This window comes from Polypterus senegalus, chromosome 5 (genome assembly GCF_016835505.1).
Source record: "Polypterus senegalus isolate Bchr_013 chromosome 5, ASM1683550v1, whole genome shotgun sequence".
In the NCBI taxonomy this organism is placed as follows: Eukaryota; Metazoa; Chordata; class Cladistia; order Polypteriformes; family Polypteridae; genus Polypterus; species Polypterus senegalus.
This window is the reverse complement of record NC_053158.1, coordinates 148,843,321-148,858,410: the sequence shown is the minus strand read 5'-3', so window position 1 is coordinate 148,858,410 and position 15,090 is coordinate 148,843,321.

The following is a 15,090-nucleotide window of genomic DNA, read 5'->3' as shown; positions in this document are numbered from 1 at the left end:
GTTCAAGCCCTCTACTGCTAGTTTGGTTCTGTTTCTCTTCTTCAATGTTTATGCAGGAGTTAAAGTTTTCCTGAGCCATGTTAGTGGTGCCCATGTTCCTGACAAGCCCTTGTAAGCATGGCACCCCTTCACTCTGTTCAAAACTGCATTTTACATTTTTAATTTATTACTGATTTAATGGTTGTTGTTGAACAACATTGACCAAATTTTATTTTTTTGGGCTATCTGCAGGAATAGAAACTTCAACTGGAGAAGATGCCTTTAATTTCTTAAGCATAAATGCTCAGTCTTCTAAACTGTCACACCAAAAAAATTTTGACTTTATTTGCTTTTGTTTTGGCTCAAAACTCATTGATAACCGTATTTTTTTTTTTCAAAATTGAATTAATGGAATTGATATTTATAACAGAAATGTGCTTTATATAAATATAAAACGTGTACAGTATATACTGTAAAAGCATTTTGCAGTCTTATTGACTTAATAAATATTTGTTCAAACTTTTGTGTTTTCATTTTTTATTAGATTTCTTTAAACAGTTTTACTTAAATGGCTATTACAAACGCAGAAATGTATATTGACTTTTTAAAAATGAAAAAATGAAGCAACCAGCTGCATAGTATTTTCAAGTGTACTTAATTAATTGGGCATTGAATATGAACTGATAGGAATTATTAAGTTTAAAGCAATTTCTATACACAAAGTCTAATTTGTCTAATAAATTGACACTCATACAATACCAACACTTAAAATGTTAGGTATGCTGAACTACAGGATGTAAGTAGGTTTGACGTAAAATTAAAAGTACCTTTGATAAGTGCAGACAAGTTTACCAAACTTAAAAGTTCAATTTGACGGAACCTTTGTATTACAAAATTGAGTTTATGTGACTAAATTGCCCCAAAGTTGAGTTGACTTAAAAAAGCTGTGCAGCTGGGTGTTTTCTCTACTTTAATTTTTTTACAGTGTTGGCATTCCGATATGTCCGTAGAGGTCTAACTTTTGTAATACTTCTTAAATATAAGAAAGCAGTCCATGTAAAATTAGTATACGATTTAATATGAAATTTAATTCTGAATTGATTAAAACACCTAGGCTTGTTTCTTCTGACCTAATATTGTAGCAGTGCTACCATTAGTTAGAACTGCATCTCCCAGCAGTCCTTGCAGGGGCTGTTGGGGTCAAAGGTGGCCAGAGGGGTTTAAAAGGAGGGCAGGGGTCGAAGAGAAAAAAAGTTTGTTTTGGTCGTTTTGTGCTGGTATTTAACTGTTGAACTGCCTGTCGTTGTCTGCCATATATCATCGTGTCCTGTATTGTATTGTTTGTTGGGGTCTGGATATCATTTGTCTACCTGTGTACTGTTACTGAGGACGTTGTCTGGATTCATTGGCTTTCACGGAAGAAGGAGCGCTCCTGAACCATTCATCTGTCAACCTACTTCAGCAACTACCGGTAGGACTGTGTTTTCCATTTCCCTCGCTTCATTCAAATCACTGGACATAACTTCACCGCTGATTATTTCATACATGGACTTTACTGCGTGTTTGTCATGTTTACTTGTTAAATGTAATATCGCCGAAAGGATCAGGGGTGGTATTGTTGTTTCAATTAGTTAATTTAATTTTCATTATACTTTTTTATCGTTTAAGTTCCCAGCGTGTTTTCTTCTTTGTCTCTGTAGTGTGTGTGTGTGTCGTGCCAAGGCTGGGGTTGTCCCTGGTAATCCTCCAATAAAATAAATAAATCACCGTCACGCACGACGGTGTGAATCTTAGCGGCTTCTGACCTCTACAATGTTAAACCCCAAGTGTTCAGGTTTATTTCTTAAGTCCTTTCTTTTCTTTCTGCTGAAAATTTATATTTCAGGTTTTTCCTCATTTAACTTAAAGAAGTTGAATCTCAACCATTTGGTAATGGCAGCAGGAGACTGGATAAGATGGATAAGAGGTTTGATACTATTGACAAATAAATTTGTGTAACATCAGCATAGCTGAGATAACTCATTACAAGATTTGAAATACTGCAATATAACCTAAGGGGAGAATGTAAAGTAAAAATAACAGTGGGCCAAGAATGGACCTTGTAATACATCCATTTATTATTCAACCCGCTATATCCTAACTACAGGGTGACGGGGGTCTGCTGGAGCCAATCCCAGCCAACAAAGGGCGCAAGGCAGGAAACAAACCCTGGGCAGGGCACCAGCCCACTGCAGACCTTGTAATACACCATATTCAATATAATGAATCATTGATGTACAGTTTCCATAACCTAGAAAGTATTTACTAACTGATATATACACTTTAAACCAGTGCAGTATATTGCCAAAAACATCGACCCACTCTTTAAGTTGTTTTGGCCTCAAAATCTGCACTCAGATCTAAGCGGACAAGATTAGAAATGTCATTATCATCTGCATTATGGCATACATAGATCATTAACTATTTGGTTTAAAGCAGTTTCAGTACTGTGATTGGAATAAAAACCTGACTCAAAGTTATCAAGGATAGAGTAATTCTTTAATTTCTTCTGTCTATAATTTTGCTCAAAAAGGGCAATTGGAGGCCTGAAATTGTTAATATCAGATTAGTCTGAGTTGTTTTTTGGCAAAGGTTTAATTATCACAGTGTGTAAAGAAACTGGAATAATACTAGTATCTAAGGAGCAGTTAACAATATCCACTACGCTATCAATTACTACCTCAGATTTCTTTAAAGAATCTTGTTGCAATTTGATCAAACACACTGGTGGACAACTTAAATTGAGTAATTATTTTCTGCAATTCAAATGAATTTATTAAAGCGAAGGTGATTAACTGGTTGCCATAATTTAGGGTTCCACAAGCTTTATTTCTTCGGTTTGAATTATATTAATTGTTATATTTTTTACTTTTCTTTAAAAAATACTGCTAAAGCACCACAGTTGGCTTTTGACATTTCTGAAGTTATATGTGGGGCAGAAGCTGGGTTGAACAGGCAATCAATAGTAGAAAATAATACTATTGGATTATATGAATTTTCATTTGTAAGTTTAGAGAAATAAGATTTGTCTATCACGTTGTATTCAGCTATATTATCCATCAGACTTCTAGTATCCATTTTTAGTGAAAGGTTCTCTTCATTTTAATTAGGCTGAATTATGGATTGTTATTTGTTTGGTCTCTTACCTTAAACTAATTTGCAATTTTTGACTTTAATACGAAAACACATTCCCCAGGCAACAAAGCTCTATGGATCATTGCGGCACAAAAGCCCCCTTCCAGGTCAGGTTCACAATCTATTTAGAGGCTTATATTTAGTGTTTCTAATAAGTGAACCCTTTTTTACCTAATAAGTTCAGAAAACTTTAATGCTTTGCAATATGTGAAACTATATTGTAAGGCATTGATATATGAATGGGTGGTATATTGCAGAACAGTGTTTAGCATTGTTGTCTCATACTTCAAGAGGTCCAAGATACAGTCTCAGTGTTATCAGTTTAAGTATGGAGTTTACACATTCTCACCAAGTTTTCAAGACTTCCTTCCACATCTCAAAATGGTATATGTTGTAAGAGACGGCTGGCAGACCAACTCAGCTGGGACGTCCAAGAAGTGGAAGGATGGGGGAAGGAAGCATTTGGGGCATTGCTTCCTCCAGAACACTAGACAGCAGCTCCCCCAGATTGCAACGGTGCCCTGGATTCCCACAGGGCACTATGGGACTTGGAATTCTGCATCTCAGCCCTGTTGGGTACCATGGGTGCCACCAGAGGGTGCTGTAAAAATGGAGCAGCCATGTGGCATGGGGTTTCCACCTAACCCAGAAGTGCTTACAGACCATGTGGGCGGAAGAAAAGAAGCACTTTCGGGTTGGACACTATAAGAGGACTTGCCAGACTAACAGCGAAGAACCAGAGTCGGGAGAAAAAAGCCTCCCCACTTGAATAAAAGGTGTGCAATTTGGCAAGACTGGTGTCTCAATCTGTCTCTGTTGGGATTTGGGGAGCGGTACGCCCCCGGTGGTCCACAATGTATAGTACCCTCCATAATGTTTGGGACAAAGACACATTTTTCCTTGATTTAACCCTCTGCTTCACAATTTAATGTTAGAAATCAAACAATTCTGACGTGAATAAAGTGCACATTGAAGATTTTAATTTAAGGGTATTTGCATACACACCTTATAGAAGTGATATTTTAGTACATTTTAGGGCACCTTATTGTTTGGGACAATTGGCGTCAGAAGTGTTTGGGATTACTCAGGTGTGTTTCATTGCTTCGTTAGTGCAGGCATGAGATACGTCAGCTTGCTCCTACCTACAGACTAAAGCTGGAGTCTGTAGTTGCCATTGTTCAACATGAGGACAAGAGCTGTGCTAATGAAAGTCCAAGAAGCCATTATAATGCTGGAAAACAAGAAAAAGCCATCAGATACATCAGTTAAACCTTACAATTACCCAAATTAGCTGTGTGGAATATCATTAAGAAGAAATAATGCACTTGTGAGCTCAGTAATTGCAAAGTGACTGGTTAGCCAAGAAAATCCCCCACTGTTGATGACAGAAGAATTCTCACTATGGTAAAGAAACAGCCCCAAATGCCAGTCTGACAGATCAGAGCCATTCTTCAGGAGGCAGATGTGTGTGTGCTAGAGACAACAATCAGCAGAAGACTTCATGAACAGAAACACAGAGGCACACTGCTAGATTCAAACCACGAGCTTGCCACAAAAACACGAAGGCCAGATTACAGTTTATGAAAAAGTGCTTAAAACAGCCTGTATTGTAGAATTCTGGAAAAAGGCCTTCTGGATAGACAAGAAAAAGATTAACCTGCATCAGAGTGATGGCAAGAGCAAAGTGTGGAGATGAAAACGAACTGCCCAAGATCCAAAGCAAACCACCTCATCTGTTAAACATGGTGGAGGGGGTGTTTTGGCTTGGGCATGTATGGCTGCCACAGGTACTGGCACACTTCTCTTCACTGATGATGTGACCGCTGACAGCAGTGGCACAATGAATTCTGTGGTATATAGAAATGTCTTATCTGCTCAAGTTCCAGTAAAAACCTCCAAACTCATTGGACGGCGCTTAATCCTACAATAACATAATGATACCAAACATAATGCTAAGGCAACACAGGAGTTTATCATATTTGAAAACCAGAAAATTCTTGAATGGCCAAGCCCATCACCTGATTTAAATCCTATTGAGTATGTGGTATATTGTGAATTAACATTTTAAATAAAGTTGTTATAAACCAGATAACCAAGGTAAATATATGAATAAATAAAGGGTGTGGTTAGTAACAGAGAGTAATGAAGATGGGCATCTTTTGTAAAGTTCTGTTTTGTGTGCTGTAATAAATTGAAATGCCTTTCTGGGTTAACCATCTGCCTTGCACTGAATCATTTACGGAAGCTTCCAGAGCGAATAAATAATATTACATGGTGATAGCTGCCTGTTGCAAGATAAAGAGACCCACAGAACTTACGACATTCAACAGTGCCAGTAGTAAGTTATTTCATTTGCTTTTAAGTCTGCAAAAGTGAAATGGACCAGTTTAAGCCTCCACTGCCGCTAGTCCTAACAGGCAATGTTAGTGAAAACTGGCGTAGATGGGTACAGAAATATAGGCTGTACATGAACGTGGTGGAAATAAACAAGAAGACTAAAGAAGTGCAAATCACCATTTTTGTTGCATACATTGAAGAGGAAGCGCTGGAAGTATACAATACACTTGAAATAGCCAAGGCAGATTCAGAAACGATTACAGTAGAGGCAATTTTGGAATCTTTAAAAAACTATTGCAGACCCAAGAAAAATTTGGTATTTGAGAGACATCAGTTTTGGACTTACGATATTCAAGAGCCGCTGCAAATAGACAGGTTTGTTACCGAACTCAGACAACGGAGCAAAAATTGTGAATTTGGCCCTACAGAGAATGATATGATAAGGGATAAAATTGTCTTCAGTGTTAAAGACAAGCATGTGAAAGAATAACTTCTCAGAGAGCCTGGTCTGACTTTAGAAAAAGTCATTGACGTTTGTAGAGCTTCAGAGATAGCCAGAGAGCAAATTAACATAATGACAAAAATGAAATTAGAAAATGAAGTGCACATGTTCACCCGGGCTCACAAAGCACAGGCATAGAGCAAACAGAAAACTGTTCAGAAAGTGGCAAGGAATCTGCATAGAGACAAAAATGATAAACTGGTTTCTTACAAAAAAGATAAAGGTGATACAAAATCATGCAAAGGGTGTGGGAAAGAGCATCATCCCAAAACATGTCCAGCATATGGCCTGAAGTGCAGAAACTGTGGCAAAATGAACCATTATGCTAAAATGTGCAGGTCTAAAGCAGAACAGTCTCATCAGACTGTGGATGCGCTGTTTGTTGGAATCTTGTAGTGTTCCCAGTTGAATGTGCTACAGACAGCTGAAAATGGAGCTTGGTATGATATCTTGTCAGTTCAAGGGGTCCCAGTAAAATTTAAACTGGACACTGGTGCAGATGCCAATGTGATGTCAGCAATACAATTTAAAAGACTCCCAGGGGACGTATTTCTTGAACCTACCAAAACAAAGCATGTGATGGAGCCAGGATCAATCCTGCAGGGTGTACCTACCTGAGATGCAGTACTGCTGGCATAGACGCAGAATTAAAGTTCTTCATCATTAAACAGCCTTTTGCCTCAATCTTAGGGAGAGAAGGATGTGAACAATTGAACCTAGTCAAACGAGTTGACAAGGTACAAGTGCACTCACCAGCAACCATACAAGAGTTAGTGAGCATGTATCCTGATGTATTTCAAGGTCTGGGTGAATTTCCTGGTGAACATCACATTCACATTGATCCAGAGGTGAAACCAATTATACACGGCTGTCAGAAAATTCCATTTGCTATTATGAACAAACTGAAAGAAACATTCCGTCATCTAGAACAGCAAAATGTTATCACACCAGTGACATAGCTGACAAAATGGGTTAGCAATCTGGTGATTACAGAAAAGAAAAATGCCAAACTCCTAATATGTCTAGATCTACGTGAGTTGAACAAGGCTATCAAAAGACAACATTACTCCATACCAACCCCCAATGAAGTCCACAGCAAACTGGCTGAAAACAAAATATTCACCATTCTGGATGAAAAGAATGGATATTGGCAAATCAAGTTGGATAGAGAGTCATCAATACTCTGCACTTTCAACACTCCATGACGACGGTATAGATTCAGATGTCTCCCGTTTGGAATCAAATCTGCAAGTGAGGTCTTCCAATAGAAGAACAGCGAAACATTTGGAGGCATACCTGGTGTGCACGTCATAGCAGATGACATGATTATTGCAGCTGTAGATGAAAATGAGCATGCAAAGATACTTCACGAGGTGATGCAGAGAGCAAGACAGAAAAGTATTAAATTCAATACAGAGAAGATACTGTACAATATAAGGTCGGAAGAGTTAAATATATGCGGCACATAATGACAAGAGACACAGCCAGATAACGACAAAGTGAGAGCAATTGTCAATATGCCAGACTCAGAAGATAGAAAGCTTTGCAGCACCTACTGGGCATGATTAAATATCTGGCACAATACATTCCCAATGAAGCAGCAATAAGAGCACCCTTGAGACAAGTTGTTGAGGAAAGATGAACAGTGGCTCTGGAGTCCTGAACATGATACAGCACTGGATAATCTCAAGAAATCACTGATCGAAGCACCAGTACTAAAATTCTTTGATCCAAAGCAGGCAATAGTTCTTCAGGCTGATGCTTCAAAAGATGGACTTGGTGCATGTCTTTTACAAGTGGGACAACCTGTTGCATATGCGTCCAGACCTCTGACACCATCAGAATGCAAATATGCACAGATCGAGAAGGAGTTGCTGCCTGTAGTTTTTGCTGCAAGGAAGTTTCATCAGTACATTTTCGGTGTCCTAGTAGTTGTGCAATCAGATCATAAACCACTGGAAGCCATCTTCACAAAGCCCTTAAGACAGACGCCAGCACGTCTGCAAAGGATGCTTTTTCAGTTGCAATGCTATAATCTTCAAATAAAGTATACACCAGGCAAGGATATGCTCATAGCTGATGCCTTATCCCGAGCGTATGATGTACAAGAAGCTATTGAGGAACCCATGTGTGAAGATGAGAAAGTTGTTTATGCCATGGAAGCAACTGAAGCTATTGGGGAGGAGCTATATACACAGCTACAAAGTGCAAACGTAGAGGATGAAACATTCAAAAACATTCCAAGAATAGTATGCATAAGAATGGGTGGCCAAAGGACAGAAAATAGGTAGATGCGGCACTGCAAGTATACTGGGCAAACAGAGAGAGTATCAAGATCAGTAATCATGTCTTTATGTTTGGTGACAGAATTATCATCCCTACCAGAATGAAGTTGATGATACTTGAAAAGTTACACATTGCTCATCAAGGTATTCAGCGAACCAAAGAACAAGCACGTAAGTACATGTATTGGCCTGGCATGTACTTTGTACACAGATATAGAACAAATGATAGGAAAATGCAGTGCTTGTTAACATCTCCCAAGAAATCATTGAGAACCCCTAAAAAGTCATGACTTACATGAATTTCCGTGGTACAAAGTTGGTGTAGACATCTTTGAGCTACAAGATCAGTCATTTCTTCTCTCAGTGGACTATTTTTCTAAATACCCAGAAGTACAGCAGATTAGGGACAAAACATGTTTTGTCCCTAATCTGCTGTACTTCTGGGTATTTGCGTAACAGTGATTGCAGAACTGAAAGCTGTGTTTTTCAGGCATTGAATTCCTAAAGAAGTGATTAGTGACCACATTCTTTTTGCAAGTGCTGAGGTACGGCAGTTTGCCAAAGACTGGGATATAACATTGAAGTTCTCCAGTCATGGATATCCCCAGTCAAATGGTATGGCAGAGAGAACAATAAAGACAATCAAACTGATGCTTAATACGGCTCTCTAGACGAACACGGATGCACATCTTGCATTACTCAGTCTGAGAAATACACCAATTACAGGATGAGGTTTCTCACCAGCAGAGTTATTGATGGGCCATGTTCTCAGAAGCACCCTCCCTGTAACAAGTCCCATGCTGAAACCCAGACACACAAAGAAAATGAAGCAGAGACTAACACAGCAGCAACAAAAACAGAAAACTTAGTCACTTTCTGTCCTTGGTCCAGGAGCAAAAGTCAGTGTAGAAACCCCGCAAGGTTGGAAACCAGCAATAGTGATACGGAAACATCAAGAACCAAGGTCATATGACATTGTGACTTCAACAGGCCATAAGTATAGACGCAACAGACAACATCTTAGGCCACGTAAAGTTGAGACTTTTATAGTTGATGAGGAAGAAAAAGACCACTGTAGTACAGAACAGGTGCCAACACAAGAAGATGCAGGTATGCCACCTCCAGAAAGCCACCAAGGACCAATGGCCACCCAATGGACAGTCAAGTTCAAGAATGATCCACTAGAAGTGGCAGGGGTTGTAAAAATACCTGAAAGGTTTAAAGATTTTGTAATGGGAAACAGTAAAATGTAAGATCCAGCAGTAAGCCAAGTACTCAAGACCTCTGGGCCTCAGGACTACATAAGCACACAGTGCTCAGCAGTGAACTGATAAAATGAAAAAAAAAATGTGTGCATAGTTGGTTATTTTCTAATACAAAACAGTAAGAAAGAAATGGAAAAGTGATGTGGTATATTGTGTGAGGGGATGTGGTATATTGGTGACAAGATCTGAAGATGGCAGCATTAGAGGCTTGGCAGAGCATCACAAGAAAAGATACTTAGCACCTGGTGATGTCTATGAATCGCAGATTTCAAGCAGTCATTGAATATGTGACAAAGTAGTATATTAAATACCTGCCAATGTTATATCCCAAACATTATGTTGCCCTTATTGAAATGGGGGGTGGCCATGTACAAAAAGTGTTAGACTTTCTACATGTATGCGAATACCCTTAATGTGCACTTTAATCACGTCTGTATTGCTTGATTTGTAATTTAAGTTGTGGTGCAGAGGAGTAAATCAAGGAAAAATGTGTCTTTGTCTCAAACATTATGGAGAGCACTGTAGGTGGCTTCCTGCCTCTCAACCAGTATTACTTGGATAGATTCTGACCATTAAACTTGTTTTGAAGTAAATGGGAAAATCATTTAAATGTAGGTACATTTGGCCTTTTCTCAGACAGGAATCAGAGCAACTAAAATAACAATATCTCATATACTAAAGTTGTCATCTTCAAGCATATCAATTTACAAAAAAACAAGCCAACCTCGCTCTCAGCTGAAATCAGTACCTGTTATAGTTATTGAATTTTAAAATTACCAAATTCCAATGAACATTGAAAAATATAATTAATCTCAAAGTTCTTATAGTATAGTGTTTTAGGAACATTTGCCAGTTTTTTCTTAGTTTGTATTGTTGCAGAGATTTCTCATTTGTTAAATGCTATTTGTAGTTTTAACACATTTTATTCTGTTCTCTCTATGTCTTTCAAAATACTGAAATATTATCTGACAAGAATGAAGGTTTCTTCTACTTCAATTGCATTTCTAAAATCAGTCGTTGCTCTGACATACCCTAACCCAGTCTTTTCTTACAATAAGATGAAGAGGATATAAAAATATTGTGAGCTCCCTGTTTTGTAGCTCTTTTTTGCAGTAAAAGAAAACTATTGGTCTCTACTGGATGCTTCTATCTTTGAATGTTATCATTCCCTGAAGCTATTTTTTACGTCCTTTTCTTCTCACAAGTCAAACCATTGAAATAGTTGCTTTTGCTCATTCATATTGATGTGGTTTCTCAGATCTAATACCCTGAATCACTGAAATAGAAAGGCTTTCCATAATGTGTTGCCATTCATCTTTAAGTTTAAAATCATTTTGTCACAGCTGCTGATTTCTTTCTTTGTTAAACAACTATCACAAATTTCATAATCTTATGTAATTATAATCTGAAATGATAATAAATGATCATTTATATTTTTTGTACCTTCATTATTCCTATTAGCAAAGATTCCTTTTTGTAGTATATTACACAAAGACACCACTATTATACATCTAAAACCTGTTTATCAAAAATAGGAACCAATCTAATATATTTTTAAAGCAGTTTTATAACAATTGAACACAACACATGTTACAGGAAAAGAGAACACTAATAGGGAATCTAAAACTTTTAAAAAACTGTTAATGAGTTCCATGTTTATGAAGCAAACCATGCACATGTACTCTATGTTGAGATAATATTTTATAAATAGGCAGCTGCTTGTGGTTGCCAATCAGTCTAGTATTTATAAGAGCACAGAGCATGATATTTTGTTTTTTCACTCATTTGTAAGATTAATTCTAATCCTTACTGTTCAAATGTTTATGTAATTGCTGGTGAGGTTCAAAATCAATTGTGTAGGACATCTTCTGTGAATTTTTAAAAATGTACATCACATTCAAATGTTATATGCAGAGAAATATGATTTATATTCTCAAGTTTTTTAAAAGATTAACTGGAACATCATTTAAAGAACTAAGGGTTTATATGAATTGTGTGTTAAACACAATACTTTAGCATTGAAATCAGGATATACAGTATCATATTTGGCTGCTAGTATGAAATCCATTTCCTCATTTCGTCAATGAGAGAATTTATATTTACATTTATTTATTTGGCTGATGCCTTTATCCATGGCGACATACAACATGTATGATATATTTCTTTTGGCTTTTGAAGCACAGGCAGGTCAAGTGACTTGCTCATGGTCAGTGTCAGAAATAAGATTTAAATCCACAAGCTAAGGGTTTAAAGCCCACAGCCTTAACCACTATGTCACACTACCTGCAGACTACTCCAATTAGATGTCAATGATGCACTTAACCTTCTTCTCATTGTATGGTTATTTCCTGCAGCTTAACAGGAGAAGAGGACAACTGAGAGATCAGCAGCTTACAGGTCTCCAAATTAATTTAGAGTTCAGGTCCCTAAGACTAAAACTAAAAGACAAAAAAATGAAAGTAATGCAACAAAAATATTCTTCGACAATCAAAATCAAAAGTAATTTTCTTTTGTTTATTTCATTTGTATTAAAGGAGTTGCTACTGCCCTCAGCAAAAAATCATTAAGGCTTGCAAAATTCAAAATTTAATGCCACAAACATGTAGTACTAGGGTGTTGTATTGTGTTAGCCATTATGAAGAAGGGGCCTGAGTTGCCTCTAAAGCTTGCATATTGTAATCTTTTTAGTTAGCCAATAAAAGGTGTCATTTAGCTTGGCTTTTCTCTACATGCCACAAACATCAAATACATATAAAAGAACAAAAAACTATTTAAATTACATAGCATTACATACCATTAAAACTCTTCCAGCACTCCCTCGGTAACAAAATACTGACACTTGAGAAGGAAAAATAACCCAGTGTCATGAATCTGGTCTTTGCCTAGAGTTCTTTTTTAATTTCACATCTTATTCAATATTTTTTTCTCATAGGTGATTTAATTTTTTACGTATTCTTTGTGTTATGGAGTTTATTATTTTTCTTTTGTTTAGTTAATAATTGTCAGTAATTATTTGTCATCATACTGCAATACCAAGTTTGTTTTAGTATGTATTCCACCATTTTTACTTTTTGCTGTCGGGATGCACTGGTGGGTTGTCAGAGTGCCTACTGGAAGTTATGACCCAATGATGTCAACAAGTGCATGGGTATTAAAGCCAACCCTTCGCCGGGGTCAAATATCCTGTCTTTTACAAAGAGTATCAAAAACAAATTAATACTGTAGTTAGTGATTAGCTTGCATGGCTTTGATTAGTGTTCTTAGGGGTATGTTTAGGCATGAATTGTAATTCCCTACTGGCAGGTGCCCCTTCTAATCTTATATCACAGCTCCAGCTTATTCAAAACTTGGCTGCAAGAGTCCTTACACGAACCAGCAGCAGCGAACACATAACACCAATCCTGCTCCACATTCACTGGCTCCCTGTGTCTTACAGAATCGAATATAAAATCCTACTAATAACCTACAAAGCCTTAAATAACCTCGCGCCAAATTACATCAGTGACCTTCTCCATCACTATGTGCCTGTCCACCCACTAAGGTCCTCTGATTCTGGCAATCTTGTTGTGCCCCACATTAATCTACACTCCATGGGTGACAGGGCCTTCAGCTGTATAGTGCCCAGATTTTGGAATGACCTACCGAAATTAATTAGATCAGCTGACTCCATGAATTCTTTTAAAAAACAACTCAAAACTCATCTGTTCAGGAAGGTTTTTAGCTCTACCTGACTTTACTACCCTACTTATAGTTTACCTTTATGTCAAGATGATCATGTAACCTGTGTGTGTGTGTGCTAGACCATCAATTATGTTTTCTGTTAGGCTTTTTTTTCTCTGAATCTACTATTTTACTCTTCTTTATTTATTTATCTGGTTTAGTACAATATACTGTATACCCTGCCATTCTTTCTTAAACTTTGTGAAGTGCCTTGAGCATGGGAAAGGCGCTATATAAATAAAATGTATTTTTATTATTTTTATTTTTAATGCTGCTCATTCATCTTGATCTTCCTGTGCTGTCTTCTGTTATTGTTTGTCCACATCTTGTAATTTCCATTAATTTCCAAGTCCTATTCATCCTATTCCCAGTCCTGTATTTGCCTCCTTTGGAACATTGTATATCCAGGTTGAAACTGAAACATTTTAAACACAATGAAATTTAAAAAAGCAAATCAGTCAAAACCTTTTCACCTCTGAGAACATAAACTGCAACAATAATAAAAAATAATAATACTGTATGTTTCTTGTTAAATGATAAACTATAATAGTAAACTTCATATTATTTAACTTCATACACTTTCTAAATTAAGTCTATATCAAAATCCAATGTAATACCACTTATCACACTTAATCAAAGCACAAACATGTTTCTCATGCCTTAATCCTAGCAACAGTAGCAAAAACAAATTCCAAACAAATTCTCAACCTCTACATATAAATGTCTACCCAACTCCACAGGGAAAGTAAAAGAAAAACATTAAAGAGAAATTTAAATCATATTAACAGTTTTGCTTTCAACCTCATTGTTTCAATATGGATCTCCTGGGGCCTCATGTATAAACGGTGCGTAAGAACTTTTCCACATTCAAATCGTGATGTATAAAACCTACACTTGGCGTAAAGCGATACCTCATACCTTGTCGTACGCAAGTTCTCCGCTCGGTTTTGCAGACTGGCGGCACCTAGCGTCAAAGCACTGCTACTGTTCCTGTGTGGTTGCTCTTTATTTTCCTGACACGGCTTTATAAATACACTGAAACTAACCGCATATTGTTTATTAGTGTAATGCATCTGATTGTAATTAACTTGTAACAATATAATGGTCCAGGGAACAGCCATAGTATTCCAAATACCATAACTGCTTGAGCGTTGTTATTCTAACTGCACCTTCTTTTTTCAGCTTGCCCCGTTAGTAGTTGCCACAGCGGATCATCTTTTTCCATATTACTCTCAGTGCAGCACTCGGAGTATTTATATCACTGTATCTTCAAACTGTATGTTTTGAAGGATCAGCGCTCTAAGTTTACAGATGGCTTAACGTCTATTACAGAGCTGATTGTGTGGGGATCGGTTACTTGGAGAAAGAAAAGCAAGGACTGCATGGGCGGCCATGCCAATACTGTATATATTGAATATAAAACAGAAAGAGAAAATACAGCTAAAAACGCAGCGGCAAATTTCGACAAAAGTTAAACGCTTGTGTCATGAGCACAAGGCGGCTATGCAGTGTCTGCAACGGATGTGGCCATCCATTGTGCATAGGATACCATATTGACATTGGACTTTCTCTATTGGACAGAGCCGCCCATGATTACTGCTGCAATAAATAATTTCATCGAAGGTTGCACACAATCAATAACATACTTTAACTATCATCATGAAAATAATATCACGTATACATCTCAGTATGTTAGTTATTCAGAGAGCTGTAATATCATGAATGTAATGGATTCTGTGTCCTGTCAGAGGAAGAGAGCCGGTTTAAGAAGCAGGTAGTGATTCACACACATGCAGCACATAGAAGATCAAATACAAAACAAAGCATT